At 40.9% G+C, this 23,603-nt stretch overlaps 1 pseudogene; it reads right to left on the bottom strand.

Annotated features, from left to right (window-relative positions):
• Positions 1-786: 786 nt before the first annotated feature.
• Positions 787-886, bottom strand: LOC118006448 (annotated as a pseudogene).
• Positions 887-23,603: the final 22,717 nt, after the last annotated feature.

Raw genomic sequence — 23,603 nt, 5'->3', positions numbered from 1 at the left:
TTCCTTTTTAGCTGTTGGCCAGGGGTCACTTTCAGCTCCTTGCAGCCATTCTATGGTCCTGGCATAGGGACCCCTCCCCATCTTCAAAGCCAGCAATGGCACATACCATCTTTCTAATGTTCCAAATCTCTCTGACTTCCCTTTCTGCCTTGCTCTTCTGCTTTAAAGAACTCATATGATTAGATTAGGCCCATCCTGATCATCTCCGTATATTAAGGTGGACTGTTTTGGACTTTATACCCAGAAAATCCTTTCGTTTGAGTACCTGGATTTGTGTTCTACCAAGTAACCAGGGGACAGGAGTCTTGGGTACTCTATCGAATGCTGCCTACCTAGAGGTCATTTTCATTGCAGAGGTTAACAGTGGTAGGCATGCCCCAGCCACTCAGTTCCTGCTGGGAGACAGAGACAGTTGCTGTGTTTCCCACGTCCTGCTTCTTGGGCTTATGGTGCTTCCTTGGTTCCTATCATTCCCAAGTTTAGTCTCCCAGCCTGTCATCAAATCTTATAACTCCTAATATAAACAAATAAAATCTCCATGTACCAGATATTAGCCCAAACTGCATTCTGTTGCAATCAAGAAACCTGACTGTCTCAAGCTCCAGAAGATGCCCAGCAATCCACCACAAAACAGGGATTCTTGTGAAAGGGAGAGTGTGATAGGGCAGGAAAAATCCATGGGCCGCTTTGCCAAACCAGACACCCCCATCCCCATAAATCTGACATGCTGGTTTAAAATACCAGAGTTCTACTAAACCACAGAAAAGCAACGACTATTTAATGTTTTAAATATGGGAACGCTTCACAAATTTGTGTGTCAGCCTTGCACAAGGGTCATGCCAATCTCCTGTATTCTTTCATTTATTTAATTTTTATAAGATTTTATTTATTTAACACAGAGAGAGAGAGAGGGAGTGCACAAGCAGGGGGAGCAGTAGAGGGAGAAGCAGGCTCCCCACTGAGCAGGGAGCCCGATGAGGGACTTGATCCCCGGACCCTGAGATCATGACCTGAGCTGAAGGCAGGCGACTCTTAACTGACTGAGCCACCCAAGCGCCCCTGTATTCTTTCATTTAAACAAAAGTAGTCAGTGGTCTATATGGTAAAAAATAAAGTGGTCAGACTGAACAAAGACACGTTCTAATTTTTGTATAAGGAATGGACTAGACAGAAGCTGAAATTAAACAATCTGACACTCGTTGGAAAGTGAAAAATCTGTTAAAAAATCTTTTGACCTCATATAGTTGTTGTACTAAATTTAAATTCATGTTTTCCTAAAGTGAACAAATTCTTCCCAAAGACTCAGCCAGACAACACACACCTTGAGGTTCAGGTTTTGCACCAGAGCTTATGAGCATGGTCACCTTTCAGTGTAAGAGCTAATATGCGCAGGGTTGCTAAAGCGGCTTCCATGGAAGCTTTCATGTATCAACACAGCCCTTTCCAGTTCAAAGTTTCTGCCCCGGGATTTCTGTGTTCTGTGGGGTGAAAAGACTTTGTCAATTCATTTGAATCTGGTCACAAGAGCCCAATCTGTTACCTTCCAACCTAGGTTTTTCTGACCCTAGACAAATCCAAAAGTATAACTGCCCCAGACTAGACAGGGTGATTGGCCTAGGTACCAGTGGTTAAACAGTGCACACTGCATAGAAAAGGGAAGACAAAGCCACCCCCTCTCGCCCTGAACCTTGATTTTGTTTATAGATGGCAACATTTATGTGGAAAAATGTGTTAGCGCCAGCCTCCTTGAGCAGCACTGGGGTAGCTCTTTCCCCCTTTGTTGAACTGAGCTTGGAAAAAGCACCTCGGAGTGAGGAATGGCTGGCACTGGGCAGAACATGCTGTATATTTCCACAGTCTACTCCAATGTAAACAGACCAGGCTTACTAGTTCATGAAGAGCCAGGAACTCCCCTGCTCCGGGAAGACAAAGGCCACAGCCAGGGAAATTAGGAAACAGATCAAGTGCACAATTTGTGCCCATCTTCCTCCACTCCCTCCCCGACATATCCAAGGCTCTCACTTTCCTCTGCATAGTTCCACGTACCCTAGAATGTGGTGTTTAGCATTTAGCTCCAGGATGTGGTGTTCTGTACCTTTCAGGCAATCTTGGTTTTTAGGCACAGGCAAGGAAAGTGAAGGAGATATTTCTTACTCTAAGTTCTTGATTACTAGATGCAAAGGGCATTTGAGCACCATGGAGATGTAGCATTCAGACTCTGGAGCCTGATGGCCAGATTTGAATCTGTCAGGGAAAGGGTTCTATTTAACAACATAAACCCAAATCTCAGAGACTAAACAAAACACAGGTTTACTGCTCTCTCGGGTCACTCTACAATGTGCTTTTGTAGGCTCTGCGCCATGCAGGGACTCAGGCTCACTGCATTCACGGCATCTCCAGGGCCCTGAAGATAGCAAGTCAGGGAAGAGCGATCATGGTCTGGAGATGTGTCTCACTCTCACCCACTAGCCATGGACCAGCACTCAGTTACACAGTTTCACCCGCCTGCAAGGAGGTTGGGAAATGCAGTGCAGCTGTGTGCCCACAGGGAAATGGAAAATGGTTTGGTGAACAACTACCTACCTGGTCTCTGCCATAGCTGCTTACTTAAGGAAGTTTCTGTGTTATCTATTTTAGCTTCTTTCTCTGTTAATTGTGTGTATTAGTCAGGATCCTCCAGAGAAACAAAACGTGTGTGTGTGTGTGTGTGTGTGTGTGTGTGTGTGTGACACATACAGAGACAGAGACAGAGAAGAGACAGAGAAAGACTGACTTTAAGAAATTGCCTCACATGACTGTTGAAGCTGACTAGGGCAGATCTGCAGGCAAGAGTTTATCTAGGCTTGAGTTTGAATCTTAGGGCAGTCTGGAGGCAAAATTCCTCCTTCAACTGAGTGGATGAGGCCCACACATGATGGAGGTACTCTGCTCAAAGTCTACTGATTTAAATTTAACCTCATCCGAAAAGTACCTTCAAAGCAATATCTAGACTAGTGTGTGACCAAATATCTGGGCACCATGGCCCAACAAGTTAATACAGAACATTAGCCATTATAATGGGTATGTTAAATTAGTATAATAAAGCACCCAGGACCATGTCTGGCACCTAGAAAGGTCCCCGTAAACATGAGTTTACCGTCACTACTATTGATCTATGATCCTCACTACTAACACCTGAGGCCTGAACCCAGTACCATAGCACTGTCATCTCCCTACCACTCCCCTCAATGAGCCCATCAAACCAACTAGGGAGCTATTGACCTATAAAGGGCTTATCTTACTTAGACAAATATTTTCTTTATTTTCTTTACAAAGCATTTTCCCATCTACTATTTCACTCAGTCATTCACTCAAACTTAGGAAGCAGGCAAGGTGAAATTATTCCTACCATTATTTTTGAGCTGACGGTCAGAGAGGATGGCTGCCCTCCCACCCACCCTTCCTAATCTGTGCCCTACCCCATCCTCCAGATTCTGTTTCAGGAGAGCCACCTCTGCCCTGTGTGAGAGGTGCCTTTCTTCTAACCTGATCTAAAATTCATTATATATTATATTCCCATAGAAGTAATAATGTAACAAGTGTTGAGTAGGATTAATTGAAATACTCCTATTAATACTACGCTTCAGGTATTCCATGAATTAAATAGGTATTTACACACAGACCTAAGGGAACCTAATTCACCATTTAAAGTATTTAAACTATTATTTCCATGGAAAAACTAGCCCCACAATTCAAGAAATCAGCATATGAATGAATTTTGGGCTATGACTCTGTTTGCAAGAGGGGATTTCCTGCATGAGTGCAGATACCAATACTGGCTTAGGCACTGCTAGGAGCCAGTTAGAGGTTGTCTTCGGTCTCCTTCCCATTCCCTATGTTCTGGGGCTCACCCTTCTGCGGCCACTCTATTTTCTTCATCATTGTTTATACTAAATAAATAGGACAGAAGCAGAAGCCAAAAGTCTGGGTATCTGACTTGGCTCAGCCCTAACCAGTTGCATGACCTCAGAAGTCTTTTTACTTTGGCTTCCTTGACTGCAAATCATAGGGGTTTCATGAACTCATGGGAGGTTGCCTATCAGCTACAACATCTCTCGGTCTACTCTGTGTCACCCTTCCACATGGTCTGATATCTGCCTGATAACCTAGACTCACAAAGCTCAGCTTCCCCTCATCCTACATAGTGGTTCTGAAGTCTCAAAGAGGGATCATAATGACCCCAAAGCCTTCAACACACAAAAGAATCTACTGCTAATGGTGGGAGTTCAGGCACAGAATCACTCTACTAGGCCCCAGCCATTGTCCCCTAAATCCTACCAACTGGGAACCAGCACATTCTCCACCCTCTCACCAGTCAGCCTGGGATTATGTACCCAGTCACCCAAGGTTAGACAGAGAATGTTTATGTAGGCTGAAATGATCGGAGTAACTGAAGCCATGAGTTCAGTTGGAAAGAGTCATTCAATTGCAGATATTGCCCCACAAAACCCAAATCCCTTAGAGAGCAAATTATTTCAGCTGTCTGAGCTGGTGCACTTTTCAATGTAGTTGGTACAGAGCCTCCTTCCCAGTGAAAAGCACGATCCTCTCTCCCCAAGGACATTGGTGACCCCCACAGAACCTTTTCTCCCTGACATGCATGCTGGCCAATCATGCTCTTCTGAAACTAGATACTGTGAGGCCAGACCTGTGCATAGCCAAAGAGGCCACCCAGCTCATTAATCCAATGAAAGGATAGCTTTACACAGGGCACATAGCGTTCCACTCAGCCCATAATGCCTGCATGTGTCTGGGGGCGGCACTGCTGTTAAATATCCAAGACAAATCTAAGCCTGCTGGGCAGTCCACCTACTCTAGTCAACTCTGAGTAAAATAAGGTACATAATTAGTGTAACACAGGCCGAATGGTTCTGAGACCTAGGGTTTGGCCCCAGTTTCTGAAACTTGCTTAATAGGTGACCTTGGACAAGTCATTTAAATTCTGTGGGACCTTCTAGCTCTAGGAGTCTATCAACAGAACCACATATAGCCACAGAGTCATGACATTCCTCACTTCTATTGTTTTCTCTCCAAAAGAAGACAGCTAAAAAATGAAAGAAATACAAACATCAGATACCTTTGACATACCAGGATAGTCTTTCAATTCTCCCACTAACCCAATGAGACAAGTATTATTGTCCTTATTTTCCAGATGAGGAGGTTTAGTAAATGCTATGAGCTAACTTGTGCCTCCCCAAAATTCTTAAGTTGAAGCCCTCACCCCCAGTGTGACTATATTTGGAGGAATCTTTAGAGGAGGTAGTTAAGGTTAAATGAGGTCATTAGGGTAGGGACCTGATCCCACCGACTGGTGGCCTTGTAAGAAAAGGGAGAGAGCCCTTCCCCTGCACAGAAGAAAGGCCAGGGGAGCACACAGTGAGACAGCACCTGGCACAGCACGTGCTCAAAAAATCTGTTTGACTGATGACTTCATGACATTCACTTAAACCTGAAAAGTGAACTTGAACCTCCAGTCTCTGGGCTCAGGAAGTTTGAAAACAGTACTAAATCTCCTGTTACTTAATGACTATTTCAATTTTAAGAATGACAGACATAAACCATTCAACTAGAACTGGATGATTACAAATTTCTGAAATAATTTTTGTTTTTTAATTGCCCACCAGTTTTAAGTCGAAACTTTCTCTGACGCTAGTTCCAGGGTGACACTGTCATTAACACTGCAGTAATCAACAGAAAGCAGACTTCACAGGTTGACAACTTCCACCATCTTTTCTTCTATTTATTTTTATCACAGTCTCCTTTGGTCAGGGTAGAAAATAAGTCAGGTTATCATTTATGTTATAATACATAAAATTAATATACCTAAATGACCTGATAACCTCCAAGATTGTTGGGGGGGGGGGGAAGGTACAAAACAGTGTTTGTTAAATATTACTACCTATTTTTAAAATGGAAAAAAATTACACACATGTAAGTATTCATGCATGTACACATGTATGTATTTGCCTGGACCTGCACAAAATATCCTTGAAAGGATTCACCAAAAACACTGGTAACATTGGTTTTCTCTGAGGAGGAGAACTTGAAGGACTGAAAGAGGGAGGGAAGAGAGGCTTTAAAAATATGTGTGTGTGGTTAAAATTATTATTTACTATTCCATTGAGGTAATATGTGCAAATCTTAAGTGAATAGCTCAATGAATTTTTTTTAAGATTTTATTTTATTTATTTGACAGAGAGAGACACAGTGAGAGAGGGAACACAAGCAGAGGGAGTGGGAGAGGGAGAAGCAGGCTTCCCGCTGAGGAGGGCACCCGACGTGGGGCTCAATCCCAGGACCCTGGGATCATGACCTGAGCTGAAGGCAGACGCGTAACAACTGAGCCACCCAGGCGCCCCTGCTCAATGAATTTTTACATATTTAAACATATCCTGATCAAAATACAGAACATTTCCAGAACCCCAGAAGATATCTCTGCTCCTACCTAGTCAATACCCAGCCCCCAAAGATAAGCACAGATCACAATATAAATGGATTCACATGTTATGTAACCTTTTGTGTCTGACTTCTTTCATTGGATATTATGTCAATGAGATTCATCCATGTTATTTTTCATGTGGCAGTTCTTTTTCATTACCATATAATATTCCATTGTGTAAATGAATATATCACAGTTTGTATATCTACTACTATTGATGGACACTGAGTTGTTTTCAGTTTGGAAATATAATGAATCAAAGCTTCTGGGAGCATTCTGTAGTATTCTAGGAGTCTCCTGGTGGTCTTACAAGTACTCATTTCTGAGGAACTGCTAGGTCACAAGGTAAAGTTATTTCAGCATTAGTAGATATTTCCAAGCAGCTTTTCCAAGTCTGTGTACCAATTTACACTCCCATCTTCTGTGTATGAGCATTCCAGTTAGTTGCTTCATATCACTGCCAACATTTGGTATTGTCAAAGGGAGACAGTTAGCAAGAATCTATATAGAGATATATATATATATATCCTTCTACAAACTTTGAATTTTTAAAAAGATTTACATATTACAGAGAGAGCATGCGCACGTGCACAAGAGTAAGTGGAGGGGGGAGGGGCAGAAGGAGAGAACCTTCAAGCAGATTCCCTGCTGAGTGGGGAGCCCTACACAGGGTTCAATCCCATGACCCTGAGATCATGACCTGAGCCGAAACAAAGAGTTGGTCACCTAACCAACTGAACCACCCAGGTGCCCCTGCAACTTCTCATTTTAAAACATTTGTACATATTGCCTATTCACGATTAAATAAATAAAAATACAGCATGAACACTTAACAAAAATGAAAGACACAAGCTGGCAAAAATTATTTATCTTTCTTTAATAGAGATGAATGGCTAGGAACTCTCCAGATATTCAGTACAGAAAGGGAACCAAGGGCCCTGTGACTTGTACTCTGTAAGTGGTGCTGAGAATCCCACTGAGTTGTCAGCCTGAGAAAGAGGCTAACCACCTGAGACATGAAAAATATCAAGGACCTTAAAAGACCACTGTTCTGGTGAACCCTCGCTGTTGACAGTGGCCAACGGAAGCTCTGGCTAATGAGAGAAACCACAGGAAGACTTAAGAGGTAGCATCCACAAAAGTAGTATTTAGGAACAGCCTTCTCTGCCACCTCCAAGGCTGCTATATCACCAAAAAATCTCTTCCAGGAAGCACCGGTATGAATAAGAAACTAGAGGGTCAAACCAGAGAATCCCCATTACTCAAGATCTTTTACACTATTACTACCTAGCCTGAATCATCTTCAACATCCAAAGAGAGACTACATTAGAGATCACCAGTTTGGGAATGCATACTTCCTTGTCAGGGGAGGACAGCCATTCCTCATTAGGAATGAGGTGACACTGGAGGCTCAAAAATTCTGCATAAAGTCTCCAGACAGCAAGAGACCAACCGTCCAACTTCCAGTAGAGAAGACAACCAGGAAAGGATGGGTTAAATCATCTGCTTCAAGCTCTTTTAACCATGACCCACAAGAAGAAAAACATTTTACATTGAAACCCAATACACACAATACCAAATCTAAATTGTCATCAATTGCAAGATACACCATAATTTTACCACTAAGCAAGAAGAAAAAAAGTTGTCCATAATAAAACTCATCATGATTTCAGATTTGTAATGAAAAAATTGTATGTCTTAGATAGAATATAAATTGGATGGAATATAGAGGAAATTTCAAGCAACAATCCTAACCTTTATTATGTGCAATCGACTTTGATACTTACTATTCTGGTCTATTTAATGTCATTTTTCCCCAAAATGCTGGTAATGACCCATTAAGTTGATTTCAAATCCATTAATGGATTTCAACCTACAATTTTAAAAACACTGGATTGGAATTAAAGCCTATGACTTCTAAATAATTGTATTAAGAACTCCAAAGAGTTTAAATAAATCTACTGGTAGGACAACTGAATCCAAGTGGTAATTACTGTACAGTGTATCAGTACACATCTCTGGGCTGAATTGCCTAGAAACCCGAGGCAGAGCAGTGTGTAAACACTGCTATGGGAAAAATTCAAGACAGTGGTGCTGTGGATGTGCATTGCTATAATTAAGCCAGAAGACATGTCAGCCAGGGCATTTCTGAGTGCTGATTCCTGCATGCCTCCTGTATGTTGTAAGGTATGTGTCCAAAATTAGAGTGACTGAAAGCCCCTAAAAACGTGCAATAATCCTTCCTTATAACACCCCTGCCTGGGGGTGTCAGCCTACTATTTATAAACATGGGTTAAGAGGGAAAATACCCTAACTTCTGTTCTACAAGTCTCTACAAATGCAAGTATAATAGCCAATCAGAATACTACTCTGGTACCACAGTTTTCCCCATATTTTAGAGTCAAAGCTTTTCCATTCACATGTGAACCCAGGGAGAAATCAGATGAGGAGTTTTTTAGTTGTGCATTGCTTGAGCACTTAGCAATGCACTGAGCATCATCTGAGGGAGATGTGCGTTGAGTGACACAGAACACTGAATGACTTTCTATTGGAATTACAGACAAGTTGAGTATCTTGTCAAGAGGTGGTAGCACAGAATAGATAGCTGAGTTCTATTTTGTGCTTCACATGGAATGAGGACTGGACAAGAATGATCCACCAAAACACAGAAATGGAAAACTTTCACTTTTCAAAGGGTTTCCCCGAGTGGACTCCTTAGGAGTAAAACATAAATGGAATTATTGTAAGCTGAACAAAGTTTACCTATTTTTCCAATTTAGTAGGTTTAAAAAAAATATTGCCTTGGGGAAGAACATTTGCACATTTTCCCCCCAAATAAGAAAGTACCAATGAGGTCAAAGAGCAAATCAAAGAAAGTATGATCCAAGAAACCAAAACCAAAGTGGTAAAAGTTAGGGCTTCATAAGCAGATAATTAGTCCTTTTAGTGATCTCAAAAATTTTCTTTCCTTTCTCTGCCAGATCAGGCCCGTTGCTATTCTTTACTAGAGCTAAGATCTTTTGAATGTTTGGAACCACAGCAATGGGTGGTCGGGGAAGCTATATCTCACTGTACAGGTTGTTCACTGCACAATGGCACCCAGCCAAGAGGATGACTAGAGGCTGACCTGCAGCTCACACTTCTTTTGTCCAGTGTGCATCCTGGTACACGGCTGCTTCTGCCTGGAGGGAGAGACCCCTCTCTGAGTTTGCAACAGGCACCACATGGGTTAGTGGAGGGCCTTGAAAACAGCGAGGGAAGGGGTGAAGAAGTCACTAGCTCTACTATACTTCAGACACATGGCAAATCACTAGCATTTCTTCCTAAATATCAGCCAGCTCCAAGGAATAAGTTGGCATTTCAATCCAGAAATCGAGTCTTAGTGTAACTCTACATGTACTTACCATATATCTGAAATGCAGCTGTAATGCTCTCTTAGAGCCTATTTATTAGAAATTTGGTTCAAAAATCCCCATGCAATTTGAGGATGAGAGCTGGGGGAGAAGGGAAGAGATGGGGGGAGAGGGAGTATCAGAATTGAGCACCTGTGACACAATAGTTTTCTCATACGTTAAAGTATACTCAAACTACAATTACTGTCATTAAAATAGTCTATACTTTGGCATGTCCCCCATAACTTCCTACTATGACTTCCAATCTTAGATAAAACAAAAACATTTCTTCCATGTGGAAAGTCTATTGAGTTCCATCACAAAAGCAATAGCTTAGTTCTTTTAATTGTTAATTAGCCAGTCAGAGCATGAGCATAAAAAATAGGTAGCAGGTTTAGGACTCAGCATAGGCATGACTTCAAATTCAGGCCATCTATTAAGAAGCATCAAACTGGAAACCACCTATTGCAACTTCTTGTTCCAGCCCCAGCCCAGCTGCCAGTGTGTTCTCACACTGTTTTTTCATGGATCTCATAGACTAGTCCAACTAGTACTCCTGCTGCTCAACAAACCCACCGTGGAGCTGGCTTAGCACAACACCGGTCTCCTAAATACCTTCCGAGAGTCTGGTAATAAGCCTCCTCCCTTCCCCCTAGAACCTCACCTCATTCCCATAGTTGGACCCTAACTCTCAATCCTTTTAGCTCCTGGAACATACTAAGCTCAGTCGCATCTCAAGGCATTCCTGCATGTTCGTCAATCTGACTCCCACTCACATAACCCATGGCTGGCTCCTCTTCTTCCTTCACGTGCCCCATGTTTAGACTTCCCCAGAGAACTGCCATTTTTTCCTAATTCCTACCACAACCTGTAAAAAATGTATTTAGTTCTTTGTCTACTAGATTTTCCTATCTGGTAAGGACAGGAACCTTACCTGTTTTACTTCCCTAGCACACTACCTGGTACAGGGTAGGTAGGCAGTCAATAAATATTTGTTGAATGAATAAATAAATGGATGAACAAACCCTACAGCATTTACATTTTGCCTCTTATGTAGAGCACCCATATAATTTTTCAAATCAGGACACTTTTGAGAGTAAAAGTGGATGCTAGGTACTAACTGAGATAAAACAGGCATAAACCAGGACATATGGTCACCATACCCTATATCCACTCCTACATGTCCCATCTTTACCAACCAAGTTTGTAAGATTCACATTATCTTTAGCTGCCACTTGCTAAACCATTTTCCTTTTGTGAAGACCAGATTCCTTCTCTTCAGGATCAAATCTTTGACTTGATATTTCCATAAAACAGTTTCAACTGAGTCATTAACATCAGCTCCTATAAGGCTAACCATCTTTCCTTTAGCATGGCCTTTGAACATGTCTTCATTGATAACAATGGTCTCACTCAAGGAGTCCAAGGAAAGATTGCTTCATTTCAAAGGCAGCTGGTGCCATCTTGGATATCCAATCCAAGTGTATTTCAGGATAGGCAGCATTAGTGCCACATTCAATAAGGCAAGCTCTACCTCTGTGATGGCTCCACTCCAGCCTTGAAGTAGGAAGGGAAGGAGGATGGCAGACAGAAGGCCAGTAGGAGAGAAAGAGCCTTTTGGATTCAAACCCTTCTAGACTATAACTGGCAATAGCTAGAAGACTCCCAAAAAGGAGGGATGAAGACAGAAGAGCGTGAGGGTCTAAAGATAAATACTTCTAGTTTGGGTTCCTGGGTCTGCTTCTTTTCAGCTGTGTGACTTTGAAAAAGTTATACTTCAAGTCTCACTCACCTATCTGTAGAATAGATATAATCTTACTTAACTCTGGTACAAAGGAGAGGACTGATAAAACACCTAGTATAATACCTGACACACTGTAAGTACTAAATAAATGTTGTTACAAAAATAATCATTATTATTTAATAAATGATGTCACTTTCATTATAAAACTAGCATTTTACTGTAACATAGTGGTCAAGAATTCCAGAGCCCTGGGTTCAAATTCTACCAGTGCCATTTAATATCCTTGTGGCCTTGGGAAAGGTGTTTAACTTCTGTAGACCTCAGAATTCTCATCTGTTAATTCAAAATAATTATGCCTACATCATAAGACTGTTCTGAAGATCAAGTGAGATAATGCATATAAAATGTCTGACGTAAGGCTTAGCATACACTATTGTGTTTTGGAGTAGAATTTATTAGAAGTACAGATACTAAAATCAAAACAAATAGCAAGGACAACAATCTTTTGAGAAGCTTGTTGATCTGCCACAAGAGGGGCAGGATTTGTCACAGTCTAGTGTGGTGTCTGGTCCCAAGGAACACCAAAAGAGGAAAATGAAAAATGGTTTTCTGAGAAAGTTGGGATACAAATTGTCCACTGAGGATCCCAAATGGAATTAAGAGTAAACAGAAAGTGTGTGCTCCCTGATTGTTTTTAGGTGAAGGTAGGAAGAGAGACTGGAAAACAAGAAAGACATTCCAGTCTGGTAGATTTCAATGACCTCTATTTTGACCATTTGATCTTGCCATTAAAATCACATTAAAACGGCAGATTCTTTAAGATATTACAATATTCATTTTGTAAACATTCACAGTTTAACATTTCTCCTGTTCTCAATGTTGACCATATTATAAAATTCACACAATTTCAGTTTTGGCCCCAAAACTCAAATTTCTGTCTGGTGACCTTAAAGAGTGCACCTCCACCAGCCTTTGAATGCTTTCCTGACCCTACATTATTAAATTAATGTTGGGTGAAAGTAGGAATGTCTTTGCCTCACAAACGTGATTGTTTTTGAAAGAACACTGCTAATTACCTTCCCAGACATCTGACTCATTATTCCAGTCCATGAAGTTTAAGACATGGAAAAATTCATTTGGAAATTCCAATTTTAATGATTCCTCAATTTACAAAGAAACTGCCTTAGGATGCACACTCTATTCCCTTGATCTTAGCATTGGACAATTGCATATGGGCAAATACAATTTAATAAATACATAGCAAATACTGTATAATGAAGTATTAGAACTCCAAAAGTTGTTACATGTTGCATCATTTGATGAAATGGGACAAAATTCCACACACACAAATGTAGCACACATACACATACATACACAATGAGGAAGTTTAGTCTGAAAAATACAAAAATTTCCATTTGCTTGCAAAAAAAAAAAAATGCTCTCAACTAAGTGGACTAGAGACCTTCTGTGTACTTTAAAATTAAGAAACTGATGAGAGAGAGCTTTTCAAAATCAAATATCTCCAATCTCTAAAGAAACTGAAAAGACCACGTTTTGGTATTAACCTGAAAGAGCTCCTTGACATCCAAACAAACATCATTAAATGGAGAAAAAGAAGTACTTTTATAATAACCATGTCTGCTGGTCTGGTCACCATTATGTATACCCAGACACACCATTTAAGAACCTGTTTTGCAAATCCTAAATGGGAAGGAAGAATTTGCTATACCTCAACTTAAATTTACCGTATTTAAAATTGATTCTGATTTCTTACAATTTTTTCTTTCAAATGAAATCATTTAATCTCCGAAGACTGAATTCCTCATTTTATGACTAAATAATCTGAGGCCAAGAAGACCTACAAAGAAGAGGCCAAATTGAGCAAATAAAAATTCATATGCAAACACTGCATTGGAAAATATACATAATAAAAAATTATTCATTGTTCATCTAAAATTCAAACATAACTGAGTATCCTGTATTTTATCTGGCTACCCTTCCCCTGGGTTACCCAGCTAATGAATGGAAGAGACAGCACCAGAACTGGATGCCCATTCTGGTGTGCATCCATTCATGAAACAATTATTCCCTGAAAGCTAGATGTCCTGGAAAACCAAAAGCTATATAAGGCAGTCCTGCCCTCCAGGACCCTAGAATCTAATGGAAAATTCCAGTCACCTGGAAGAGAGGAGGGAGTGTCAATGTAACCATCTCAGCAAGCTACTACCCAAGAAAATGGTCCTCAACCCTGGCCACCATTCAATCACCTGGGGAGCTTTAATTTTTTTTTCAGTGCCCTGAGATGTTGATTTAATTGGGTCTGGGATGGGGTCAGGGAAACTGGCCTTCCCCCGCCCCCCAAAAAATATTCCCAGATAATTCTAGTGTGCAGCCTGGTTTGCATGATGAATCACACTGATCTAAGACTCACAAATCTCCCCTAAGAAATCTTGATTCACCGAATGGATAGGTCTGTGCTAAAGTGCATGTGGGTGAATATATGTGTGTAGGGGGAAGGGTCCCAAAGCACCATGCTTCCTGTATATCATGCAGGTGTTCAAAATGGCCATTTGGACTTTACAGTAAGATTTGTTGAAAGGAGAGCATTTTGCTGGAATTCATCTTACCCCCGTTATGGGGTCTTGGTTCTTATTCATTTCTTAGCCTATACATTGTATAGCTGTGTCCTGAAAAATCCATCCTAAGTATACAGTTCATATAACCCTTAAAAACAAATAATGAGGTGGTATCTCATTGAGGTTTTGATTTGGATTTCCCTGCTGCTGAGCGATATTGAGCACTGTTTCATGTGTCTGTTGGCCATTTGGATGTCTTCTTTGGAAAAATGTCTGTTCATGTCTTCTGCCCATTTCTTGATTGGATTCTTTGTTCTTTGGGGGTTGAGTTTGATGAGTTCTTTATAGATTTTGGATACTAGCCCTTTATCTGGTATGTCATTTGCAAATATCTTCTCCCATTCTGTCGGATGCAGCCATCAAAAGGAATGAGATCTTGCCATTTGCAACGACGTGGATGGAACTGGAGGGTATTATGTTGAGTGAAATAAGTCAAACAGAGAAAGACATGTATCATATGATCTCACTGATATGAGGAATTCTTAATCGCAGGAAACAAACTGAGTGTTGTTGGAGTGGGGGGTGGGGTGGGAGGGATGGGGTGACTGGGTGATAGACACTGGGGAGGGTATGTGCTCTGGTAAGCGCTGTGAATTGTGCAAGACTGTTGAATCTCAGATCTGTACCTCTGAAACAAATAATGCAATATATGTTAAGAAAAAAAAAAGAAGAAAAAGAAGGTAGCGGGAGGGGAAGAATGAAGCGGGGGAAATCGGAGGGGTAGACGAACCATGAGAGACGATGGACTCTGAAGAACAAGCAGGGTTCTGGAGGGGAGGGGGGTGCAGGGTTAGCCTGGTGGTGGGTATTGAGGAGGGCACATTCTGCATGGAGCACTGGGTGTTATGCACAATGAATCATGGAACACTTCATCTAAAACTAATGATGTAATGTATGGGGATTAACATAAGAATAAAAGAAAATAAATATAAAAGGAAAAAAAAAAAACAAATAATGAAGAGACAGTTCCATCTAGTCCTATAGTCTGCTTAGGATACCCCATTACCTGGGGTTAAATATGGAGCCCCTGACCAGGACCGATCCTGTGGGTTTGGCATTGTTTGTATATATTCCTACAGAGGAATGCACTAAATGAAAGCCCTATTCAATCTTATGACTTCCTATGGAGAGATAAATAAATAAGCACTCTGAGTGTCTTCACTATTGTCATTATATTTATTGCCCTGGTTAGAGAAGGGTCAGAAAGCCACAACTATATTTTCCTCTGCTCAATTATTATTATTATTACCAAAAGACAGAGTAGCAAATGGACAAAAGCAGGATTTCTCAATACAGTCCAAAAAGCAAGATAAAGAAGCTAATTCACCTCCATCCTGCACTCTCACCTTTTCATTTCTGACATCAGTGATGAGGAAGGCAAGTTTACCGCCTCCATTGCTGCATCTGTTCTCAAATTATGCCATCTTCTAACACCAGCATAACTGAACATTTTAAAATCATTGTGACCACCTCAAGCCATCCAAAGTCCAAAGGAAATGATATCTAAGCCCCAACTCTGAGGACACATGTAGCTGTGGGTCAAGCCCCCTTCCAAAGGGTCATCATTGTGTAATTTGTATTTAGACCATACTTATGTCATTGTTAATCCTCCCATTCCAGAATCCACTTGAGATCAATTCAGCCTATGATAGCAACGTTCTTTGGGATAGTTGGTCAGGTCTGGTTTTCTGAGTTTAACATTAAAAGACCTCCCCTCTTTGCAAGTGTTACACTAAAAAATCTGGTACAAATAAAGAGCATGATGGAGCCAATCAGAGCAAATGTATCTATCCAGGAATGATGAGAGGGCACGTTTTTTCAGTACATCAAAGAACTAAATGAGTGTTCAATAATACTAATACCTGGAAACCCCAAGATCAAGACGAATCAAAAATATTCCCAATGAGTCTGATTCGTGTTAAATATTTCCTGTCTCAGTGACCAACAGGCCATGTTAAAACCAGTCTCAACTCCTTTTGGAAGTCTTGTTCTGTTATCCACATGAAAGGTAATGTAAGAATTTTGATCAGTGATACAAGATTACTAATTCTCATTGGGTAATTTTCCCCATTAGTCAGAGATCAACTTTGCCAACTTGGAGGCTTCACATGTTTTGCGGCAGGGTGCCATTAGGAACTAGCTGTCAAACTCTAGGACTAATGGAAATGTATTCTAAAGGCCAAATTCCACCCTTTTCTTACATAGAGAGTTTCTAAGGGAGCCTCAACTGAATCCCAAGGTCTAGGATCTCCAGTCTTCCTTCGTGACCACCTTTCTCTTATGCCATCATCAGCAAATCCCCATTGACAACCCCCCTTTCTTTTCCCTTGAAAAATGCCAAAATACTCCCAGGAGGAAGCGTTATCTTTCTAAATCCTTAGTTGAACTGAAAAGGAGAGACCTGAGACTTTTAAATCCATGGCAGAAGCAGACTCACTCATTACACCTTTAAGGTCTAGGATACGGACTGAGCAAATATAGACCAATCATAAATGAGAGGTGTTCTGTACCTTCCTCGGCTATGAATCTAATTCATGCAGCCAAGAATACACATTCAGAAATAAACAGGCTGGCTCTCTCTGATGTCTTCTCAACTGATAGTTCAAGTGGTGTGATAGTTATGTTCCTGTAGAAAAGGATGTCAGTTAGTATGCCAAACACAACCCAAACAGAGCCAAGCCATGAATGAGAATCCAGTTCCCCTGCTTTGGATCTAAAGATACCCAACTGGAGGCCCAGTCATGTGGCCGATACAAGTGCCTACAAAATCTACAAAACCCCTGAGAGCTATGTATATAGGTGAGCCAACGCTAATTCACATGCAGCAATGCAAAACCCCTTTCTTCCTCTGCCCCATGGCAAAAAGTGAATCTGTTCCATCTGTTTACAATGATTGCTGTTACTTTCCAGCATAACCATAATCTTATTTTGTAAATCCTATTCCTGACACGCCTCAAACCATCTGTCTATTCTTTCTTGGGTTAGCTTGGGGCTGTTTGGCAAATGTATGTCATTACCTGTAAGTGGAATATTTTTTAGCAGAGTACATGCCCCTTTTAAAGGCATGTTGCCATGGCAGCTAGGTGTTCCTAAATAATCTCCTATGGTTCTTCCTCTAAACCTAATATGCCTTTAGTAATTTTTAACATGTGTAAAATAAAGGCCAAGGGACAAAAAGGCATACATGTAACTACTTAGGCTTAAGATTCAAAGTTTGCACATGTTTTCAAATACAGGAATCAGGTGAAATTTTACTATCAAGTGTAAGTACTATAAAAATTTACTAATCAAATTACACATGTCAATTTGAGGAAAAAGGTAGCCTGTTTTTCAGATTCAGACTTGTAAAAAAGTGATAAAATATGAGTGGTAGAATTTCTGCTATTTCTTGTCCTCATGGAGCTGGGCCCAGGTTCCCACCAAGTTTCTACATCCTCTCTCTCCTTTATCATTCTGACATTTTGCCCTTGTTTATATATAACTACAAGGAATTGGGAAAGACTTTAGAACCCCAATTTGGAGAAGGATATGTGATCAAGCAATTCGAAGAGCACAGACACAAATGGACAAACACAAGAAAAGATAGCTCACCTCATTAGTAATCAAGGGAATTACAGACTAAAATAATGAGATCACTGCAAGCCTCTCAAAACAGCGAAGATTAAAACCACTGAAAATATTTAGTGAGGTTGTTGGGAAATGGGTATTCTTAGGCACTGCTGGAGAAAGTAGAGTATTCATACAGCTCTCCTTTGGCAGTATCTAGCAACATTTTTCTGGTACATCCCTTTTCATACCTTCTGCTTCATTTCTAAGCCTCTATTCTAAAGAAATACTAATATGAGTACACACATGCAAAACAAATATGTGAATACAAACATATTTGTAGCAGCATTGTTTATAAGGTCCAAAAATTGGAAATAGCCCATCAGTAGGGAAATGGTTAAACTATAGCTTATCTACCTGATAGGATACTTTGCTGCAATTAAAATGAATGAGGCAGCTCAACGTCATCTAATATGAAAAGACTATTAGATGTATTAACAATTAAGACAGCAATATGTAGAACATTAATATGTTCCAATTTATGGAAAACAAATCTCTAGGTCTATAATAAGACGTTAAAATGAGAATCTTTCAGGGCGCCTGGGTGGCTCAGTTGGTTGGGCGACTGCCTTCGGCTCGGGTCGTGATCCTGGAGTCCTGGGATCGAGTCCCGCATTGGGCTCTCTGCTCGGCAGGGGGTCTGCTTCTCCCTCTGACCTTCCCCCTCTCGTGCTCTCTCTCTCTCTCTCATTCTCTCTCTCAAATAAATAAATAAAATCTTTAAAAAAAAAATGAGAATCCTTCAGCTTTGTCTAATGACTCGAAGATTCAGAACAAAGCAGTAGGTGATTAATGCTCTCACACTCCAAAATGAGCTGCTAGACCACCTAGACAGCCCGTGGCAAAGGAGGCATCCACTGCAACCACTAGCCCATCACCCACCTCAAGGGCATAAAAGGACTGAAACTGACAAGGCTGAGAGAATTTCTTTGGAATAATTTGTTGGGGCATGGTGGTGTTTCCACCTTTACCTTAATCTAATTAACAAGAGTTTCAAGGAGATGGATCAGACTGCTGGAGTCTACAAGGGTCCAGACTGATCCATGACTAGAATTCATCTATTGGCAAGAGGAAGGAACCAGAGGCACAGGGAGGCCCAGGCACTAAGCGCGTTGCATTGCAGCGACTGCATCCTCCTAAGAGTGGCAGCAAGGCTGCATCTGTGTTCCCTCCAGACCACATGCAAAGGAGCCAGCCAGGATATGTTTAAAAGGGGCCCCACCTGTAGAGATGCTGTCAGCACTCGCCACTCATATCCTTTCCATCTCTTGATCATATTCACACACCTGCTCTGGGGGTGAGCTTTCATTCTCTCCAGCAGCACCTGCATCTTTTGTCAGAGGATGCCCTCAAGGTGGTGGACCCCCCGTGTGCAAAGAGAGCCAGAGAGCCTAGGGACTATGTTTGAGACTTGAAAGGACTGGAGGAACTGTTACATATATGAGTGTCCAAGAAAGTTAGAATGAGCCTGCATATCATCTTTATAGAGACAGCAATGGGAAATTATTCTCTACCTTTACCCTACGGAGTCCCATTCTTTCAATATAATGCTAACAATTACACATATATAACAGAGAAAAGTCTGGATGTTTACACACAAAACCAACTGTGATCTCTAGAGAGCAGAGTGTGCTAGCGGATGAGTGAAAAGAACTTGTACATTTCGTTCTACACACTTCTATACCATTAAAAAAAAAACATTTGCTCATGTTTTTGGTAAACAAAAACTTAAGATACATACAGATACACACATACTCATCCATGGTAAAAAAAATTCAGAAAATTAAGAAAAAGAAAACAGACAAACTGTAAACATAATCCCATTCCCCCAGATCCCACCTCTCTTAGTATTTGGGAGGTTTTCATTCCCATCTTTTTCCTTGGGGTGGGCACATTTGCTTTGGGTAGGCAGGATCTCACTGGGCTCCACCTGCCTTGTTAAATTAAACAAGGAAGAGTTGCCAAGATTGTTTATCACCTTTACCATATCTTCTGTGGCTATTTTGGCTATATGAAAATTGGAGTATAGTTTAAAGAAAATTGATTTGAAACTTAATGGGTCTCCCTTATATAGCTTAAAATGCTCACAATCAAGGTGGAGATAATCATCAGTGACATTTCATGCACTGCGTCTAGACAGTAGAAAGGGGAGGGCTAGAAGACTGGATTTGACTGCTCCTCTTAGGAAAAAAGAAATACATCTTTCTTGTCTAGCTGGAAATACGTAGTCAAGGCAAACTTGCCAAGGCTCACCAAGTCTGCCCAGAAAGCCCATCTGCAACCCAAACACCTGAATGCAAATTCAAGAGATTTCATTTCCCTTCTGAGATTTACATAAAAATCTAACCTGTTGCAAATTCATCTCCTAAAATACACAACTTGAGACCCTTAGCAAACGAAGGGGCTGCTACACATGTGGAAATTACCTCCTTGTTTGTTTTCAGTCTTCCTGTTTCTCCTGGGAACCAGAGAGAAAATTCAATTTCTAAACCTTGAAGCAGCTTGAACAACGAACAATTGTTAGCCTAGAAAGAGCAGATGAAGCCTATTACTGCACAATGGAAAGTAAATGGCATTGTCTTGAGGTTGTGTTTACTATACCGGCTTGGTGGGTAAAACCATACAGTAGAGCGGAGGACTGGTGTCCTACTCATCAGAAGCCTCTGAGAAGCCCTCTACACCGAGGGGAGTGTCCAACTCCTTTCTGTCTTTCCTCTTGTTGAGTATAGGTTTGGATAATTATATGTAATTTCTCATGTCTGACTACACGAATGAAGCTTCTTACCAATTTCCACCAAAACCCTCTACCAAATCAATGAAGACAGTATCAACAGAATGCCAGTACCGTGCAGATATACAGGAAAGGTCTTCATTTTTGTCATTCAAGTGGCAAACCAAAAGTCTTGAAGAGGCGACAATCTCATGATCCAGCAAAACAGCAACAGAACACACAAACATTCTCTTGGCTTGGAATATGAAAACTTTTTACAAGGGTAAATTAAATTGAGCTGAAATTTTAAAATGGCAAAGTGTAGTTTTTACCAAATTTGTTGGAATCCAGTCATGCACTCAGAATAAACACAAACTGGTGCTGAAGTCCGGTTTCCTTTTTGAAAAAGAAGAAAGAAAAATACACTTTCTAGACTTTAAAATGCAGCTTTTGAAACAATGTTCCAAGGGCTACTTGGATGCTGGCTGGTGCTTACAAAACAATACTAACAAGTTGAGTGTAAATGAATCAAAACCAGACAGATTCTATTTCCCTTCAAGAAAATGGGGTGTTTGGGGGGGGAAATAAATAAATAAAAGCTTCCCAAAAATGTATGTGAATTTTAACAAAAACCAGTGTTCTGAATAAAAACTAGAGCCATGTCTTCTGACCTTCAAGCCAGGCTGGGTTTCAAAGAGGTGATACGGAGGGGTAAGCGTGACATCCAGGCCCCTCCGAGCAGGCACTGAGCTTTGGGAACACTGTTTTGATTTCAACTTCACAATAACCTGCACAGAAGGCAGGTGTTCTTCCTCCAGCTTACTGATGAGAAAATGAAACTTGAGTCACCTTCTCTAAATCACTCAGCGTTACTCTGAAGGACATGTGCATTAGGAAACTATTCACACACCCCCACGCTCCTGCTGCATGAGAACCATCACTTACTTAGCAAATACGACTTAGCAATGTTTAATAAGGCAATTCTGAAGCACTTTACCAGTACAACATGACATCCTATCAAGGCCAACACCCGTACTGGCTTAGAGAGTGTGTCTAGGGCAGAACTGGTTGGGGATGGGGGAGTCTCATCTTGATTTAACTTAGGGTCACTGTGAATTCATGTCCTAATTGCAAGTTACTCAACTTTGTGGCAAGTCTATACTAAGTGCTTCACCTGTATTAACTCCTTTCATCTTCACAGTTGGCCCCAGGAGTATTGTAGTATTTTTTTGTCCCTATTCTACACCTAAGAAAGCTGAGGAATGAGGAAGAGGCAGAGCCACAGAGGATTCTAACCAGCCTGTCTGGCTCCTGCAGGCCCAGAGCATGTGCTCTTACTCCCTTGACCAAACTGAAGGGCATCATCCATGTATTACAGAACTGAGTGCAGGCTGACTATAATCCTAGATATTAAGCAGCACTGGCTTCTTGTCTTAGTCAATTCCGGCTGTGATAACAAAATACCACAGACTGGGCAGCTTACAAACAACAGAAATTTACTTCTCACCGTTCTGGAGGCTGGAAGTCTGAAATCAAGGCCACGGCATGGTTGGGTTTTGGTGAGGGCTCTTTTCCCGGTTTAGCCAGCACTTCTCATTATGTCCTCACATTGTAGAAGGGGCTGGAGTCTCTCTGGAGGCTCTTTTATAAGAGCATAATCCCATTCATGAGGGTTCTACCCTCATGACTTAAGTACCTCCTAAAGGCCCCACCTACCAATACCATCAGTTTTGGGGGGGTTAGGATTTTAACATGAATTTTTAAGAAACATACATTCAGACCATAGCATTTCTCAAGGTATGTGATCATCAGAACTTGATGTTATCTTCCCACCCATTCATTCATTCATTCATTTTGATTAAGTGCCTGTGATATATAAAAATAGGGGGTTATAAAGAGATCAAAGATGTGCAGGTCCTTGTCCTGAGGATATACAAACATAACAGCCTCAAGTTGTTCACATCCCAAATTTACTTGCTTTTAGATGTTTTCTTGGCCTTCTGCTATTATTTATTTTTCATGTCACTTATTATTATGTAATTTCTTTCTTTTGGACATATCCAAATTTATGGCTTAAATTAGTTTGTCCCTGAAACTAGTGAACCTCATTAAGAGTTAAACAAATGGAGACACAACTTGAAATGAAGGAACTCTTTGCACTCACAGAATATTAGAATTTGAAAGGACCTTAGAGATGGGGCCTGTGTTGGTCAGAGTAGGCTATTTGCTATAAGAACCCCAAAAGTTCTTACTGTTCTCACAAAATCCAGTGTGTGCATTCCTGGTCAAGCCACTTTCCTCCAAGTGGTGACACATGGATTCTAGGCTACTTCCACACTATGGCTCCACCATCTCAACAAAGGGTTTCAAGACCTTCCAGACCATCCAGCCAGCAGACAGAGAGATAAGAGAAACCTCAGAGAAAGTATGCTTACTCCTAACTGCCCCCTCCCATTTCACTGACAAGAGTTAGTCACATGCCCAACTAGACACCAAGGTTACCAAGAAAAATCAGTAGTGCAGGGAGCGTGCAGTCCATCTCTAACACAGACTCCAAAGCCCACCACCATGCAGATGAGAAAACTATGTCTCAGAGTAGCTAAGTGAGTCATCCAACACACAGGAGCAGAGTCTGTCTTCTAATACAGCACTCTTTGCCTATAATATTGACACTTTCTAAAAAGCCATTTATTTTTTTATTTCTCATCTCATGCTTACTATAGAAAGTTTGGAAAATACAGAACTTAAGGAAGAAAATAAGAATTGTTCATAATCTTCCAACAATAATCACTGATTATATTTTGATGCCTATCTCCAAGTCTTTTCCATAATATTTGTGTATTTTATATACATATTAATTTTTAAACAAGTCAGGAAATGACAGATGTTGGCGGGAATGTGGAGAAAGGGGAACCCTCCTCCTACACTATTGGTGAGAATGCAAGCTGGTACAGCCACTCTGGAAAACAGCATGGAGGTTCCTCAAAAAGTTGAAAATAGAGCTACCATATGGTCCAGCAATTGCACTACTGGGTAT

The sequence above is a fragment of the Mirounga leonina genome, unplaced genomic scaffold (assembly GCF_011800145.1).
Source record: "Mirounga leonina isolate KUSES-001 unplaced genomic scaffold, KU_Mleo_1.0 Mir_96, whole genome shotgun sequence".
NCBI lineage: Eukaryota > Metazoa > Chordata > Mammalia > Carnivora > Phocidae > Mirounga > Mirounga leonina.
This window is presented reverse-complemented; position numbering and strand designations above follow the sequence as displayed.